This window comes from Pithys albifrons, chromosome 29, assembly GCF_047495875.1.
Source record: "Pithys albifrons albifrons isolate INPA30051 chromosome 29, PitAlb_v1, whole genome shotgun sequence".
NCBI classification, from domain to species: Eukaryota; Metazoa; Chordata; class Aves; order Passeriformes; family Thamnophilidae; genus Pithys; species Pithys albifrons.
In genome coordinates, this window is record NC_092486.1 from 4,900,571 (window position 1) to 4,905,169 (window position 4,599).

Consider the following 4,599-nt stretch of genomic DNA (forward strand, 5'->3'; position numbering starts at 1 on the left):
GCCCCGGCTCCTCCTCCGCCTTCCTCCGCCCTCCTCCTCCTCCTCCTCCTCCTCAGCGGCCTGATGGGGCTTGTAGTCGCCGCCTGCGCGCTCCCCCTCCCCGGAGCCCCCGGCAACCTCCCGGCTGTGGGGTCCTGGCGGCCCCCCCGGGGTTTTGCAGGCGGTGGTCGCCCCGCAGCCTGCACAGGCTGTGCTCGCCGTGCCGCAGGGATGCTGGCCGGGATGCTCCCCTCCCCTCTGTGCTCTCGCCCTGTTGCTCCTGCCAGCACCAGGGAAGACGCAGGTTCTGTGGGTACAGGCCGAGGTGAAAGGATCGTTCGGCCCCCCTGTTATCGCTCTCCAGCACCCAGTCCGGAGGTAGCAGGATGGAGGCAGAGGGATGCCAGCAGCAGCGTGGGCAGAGATCTGGGCAGCCTGGAGCCCCCAGCTGACCCCTCTGAGAGTAAGGCCCAGGGCACCCACGGGCTGTGAGCAGATCTTTAAAGGGTCACCAGCCCCAAATCCCTCCCAGGAACCACCACTGCTGCAGTGCCTGCCCCTCCCAGTTGTTTTCAGTGTGTTTTGGAACAGGAACATAGGAGGTGTAACACAAAGCACCCCAATACTCTATTCGTGCACTTTCTGCTCCGTTTCAGCTGGGATCACACTCAGCCCCTGAGCCAAAAGGCAAGGTGGGATATAACCACATCAGTGAGTCCAACCTGACTTCTGTACTCCTCAGTATGGAAACCGAGTCCACAGAGCCCATTTGGGCACTTATATGAGCCCCCCCCCCCCAAAGCTGGGCTGGCTTGGGGTTACATTGGTGCAGGGCATTCAGCTTCTGGACATGAAGCACTATGGGAATAGCCCTGAATCCAAGTCAGGGCATCCCAGGATGAAGACATCTCCAGGCAGCAGTGAAAGACCTGCCGAGGAAATGTGTAAGTGATTAAGCTATAAGAGAGAAGAGGACAGGCTGAATTAGCCCTGTCAGTCACCGGTGCTAGATTTGAACCAAATGCTGGGCATCCATCCCCAGGAGCAGCCTCCTCCTGCTTCGGGCAACCATTCAGCTCCCTATGCCAAGACCCATAGAATATTTCCTTTCCAGGATGAGTGATTTGTGGACAGGGAGAAGGGGGAAAGGTAACACACCTGCTGGGGTGCTCCTCTCCAAGCAAGCTGAAGATGGGGAGCATTTCAGTGATGGCAGAGCAGACCCCAGACCCACACAGGCACAACTTGCCCCATGCACATTTTGGTGTGGTTGCCCACCTCTACCCCTGCCTTCCTCATTTCCCAGCAGTCAGGACCTTTAGGCTGAAGGTGCCAAGGCTGCTGGGGAACCCCTACACCCGCGGGGCCTTGCTCTCCATGACTTAAGCTGGGCTTCTGTCCCAGACTTTTCCACACTGGCCCCAAAATGGACCTTGCAGGGCCACACTCTAATCCCTCTGCAGCTGCTCGCACCTCTGCAGCTGCTGGTCCTTGGGGATGGTTTTCTGTATGACTGCAACAACAGAACACAAGTTCTTGGGCCTTTATCAATAAAGGTGTTTGGAAATGGCAGGAAATGGGGAAAACCATTCCCTGCTACCAGGATGTTCGAGGATCCAGCTGCATCCCTGGCCTCAGCATCACATCAGGGCTCAGTGCAGGAGTGACCACAAGCTGTCACCATCTGGTGGGAAAGGTAGAGCGTGAGCAGGTACTCCAGGATGGACAGGGAGGGAAATGCTCCCCCAGAGCGGGTGGGGGTCTGCAAGAGGCATAGCTGGGACTAACAAGCAGCAGAGCCCACAGAGCAAGTAGGACCTCACTGCTGGCACTTGCAGGGATGGCCAGAGGCTTGGGCAGTTCCTTGGCATCACCAGCCCATGCTGGCCCCCAGCCCTCCTCTGGCACCAGGGGAGGAGGGGTGTAATTTGCTGGGCTCTTCTACACACAGGTTTGCGTTGGTGATGCAGTTTTGAGGGTTATGAGGCCAGAGTTTGGAGGGTTTTGTCTTGGCTGAGGAGCTTCCCCAGGACATGGCTACCAGAGCCCACAGCTTGCACAGCCTCCTGCATGCCCCTGTTTCTCCTGCAGCACAGGGCCAAGCACAGGCAGGGGCTGTACCCACCCCAGCATGCACCCACCCTCTGCCCTCCCACAGGGACACGCACCTCCTGTCCCAGCTGCATCCCTGAGTGGCGTCACACACACATGTGCACACATGTGTCCCCTCCAGCTCCACGTGTGCCTGTCTGCCCACTCAGCGCTGTCAGGCTGCCCGCCTCCGCTTGCCAGCACAAGGCTGTGGGGTGGCCTTCATCCTCCTCTTCCTCATCCACCGCCTCCGCACTCCGGCTCCCAGCTGTGGCATCGGAAGCAGCAAAACTCATCATGGGCAAAGTTGAGCCATCCCCATAGCCAGGGGAACAGCCTGTCCTCCCAGGCTGGTTCCCCCACATCTCCAGAGAGGTTCCAGTGGGAACCAGAGTGTGAAGAGGGGGCACAGAAAGGGCTGAGCCGGCAGAGGGGAGGCCCTGCACAATAGAGCAGCTCCCCCCTGACCTTGCCTTCCCTGTGAAAGATCTGCTGCTCTCCCCTCCTCCCCACTACAAAGGGGCTCCTTTCAGTCTCTAATTCTGCATTTAGAAAACAAAAGCAGATGCATCTAGTTTAGGTTTGGAGAGGGGGAGGCAAGAGCAAATGCTGAAGAACAAAGAGCTTTCCCTGACAGATCCGACTGACAAAGACTTTGTCAGCTCCATCTCTCCCTGAAAAGGCCGAGCACATCAGGGTGCGGGGCTGCTGGCAGGCAGCTGCTGGGCTGGCAGCTCCCAGCCTGGCCAGGCACAGCACACGCGTGTGGGACGTGCACCAGCCCCACGTGGCGAGGCTGAGTGTGCACGTGTGTTCACGGGCACACAGCCTGGTCCTGGGGCTCAGGTGGGACACCCGTGTCCATCCCTAGGCAGAACCCAACACTGAGGGCAGGCTCTGCCCACATCACCCTCCATTCTGATCCCCAGCACTAGGCTGTTGCCCTTCCCCACTCTCCCCTTCTGGCCGGGCTGCAGGGTTTGCTCTGCACCCTGCAGAGATTCCAGATGCATTGCCCGACCTTGGCAAACCACTTCCCATCAGCTGGAATGTCTGAGTCACAGAGAGCAACTCATGCACTGCCCCAAGGCCAGCAGTGGGATACATGGATGGGGTTTGCCAATGCCACCTCAGAGGGAAGTCAAGCCCCTCTCTTGGGTCATTGTCCAGCCAAGACTTATTGCCCCAAACTGGTTTTTTCCTTCCTCACTTGCATCTCAACAGCATCATAATCTCCCCACCTGACTGCTTGGCTGCTTCTCTGGGAAATGTATCCTACAAGAGCCCCCATCAGCCAAACTGTCCAAACATCATCTCCCTCACAGAGAAGAGGATCTGCTCCAGGGCCAGATGTGCTTGAGACACCCACAGTCACAGTCTTAGCAGATCAGTCAGGGCCTGATTGAGTGAGCTCAGCCAGGGAGAGCAGAACAGCAAAACGACCCCATCTTGACTTCAAAGCTTCCAGTTTGGCTGGTTTTTGCCACTTCCCTGACATTAGTGTGGTATCTCATTTTAAATCACAGCTGATAAAAGCTTTTTGCCCCTGCCCCATCACAGGACTGAGTCTTGTGAGGCAAGTGCACTGTGGTGCCTCCACTCGGGGCGGGGCAGGACAGTTCCTCCTATCCCCACACTGACACCCCAGTGCTGGGACTGACCCCTCTGGTCAGGCAGGAGCTCTTCTGCCCTGCAATTGTCACATGCCGAGTGGCTCATTAAGACATCACATGATATTTTATTGTCTGCAGACAGCAATCAGGCCAGGCCAGCACTGCAGCATGTCCCCAGACTGGTGTCCTTCCAGAACAGGTTCCCACCGCCACCCCAGGGAGGATGTTCAGGGTTCTGCATCCCTTCAGGCACTCCCAGAACAAAGCCACAGCTTCCCCGCGCTGCCAGGTAAAGGACTGAGCCATCCACCCCAAGAACCTGCTGCCCAAGAGCCCTGCCTGAGGGGAGGCTCTGGTTTGCCCGGAGGTGAGTGGTGTGCCCTCGGAAGCGTGGCATGGATCACCCACTGGCGAGGGTAATTATCCAGTGCAGTGTATCTTCTGCACGGGGAGAGCTTGACTTGTGCCCCGATTGATTTGCAGAGGGAAACTAATTATGTTTGTTTGACATTGCCCCTCTGGCACTGAGGCTTAGCTGCTGTATGAATGTCATACTGTTCCAGTCCAGCTTGCTCACAGTGCTGGGATGTTTAATAAGCTGTCCCAGGGGACTTCAGGCACTTCCCAGCAGTTGCACTGATGCTCAGCTCATCCCGAGGCTGCTTGGGCTCCCTGAAAGTGCCTGCATACCCATGCAGGCTGAGAGAGCCAGGGATGGAGCAGTCCATCTCTGGGTTTGCTGCCTGTGAGGGGGAGAAGGGATGGGCTTTCTGGTGGCCAACTGCTGCCCTGCAACCCTGGTGACATCAGGACACCCCAAAGGCTGCCCAGGACCACCACTGTCTCCAGAGCCAGGGCAGGGACAGGGCACTGCCCATCCTGTTCCCTTGGTTCTCCAGCCTGAGAAAATCTCCTG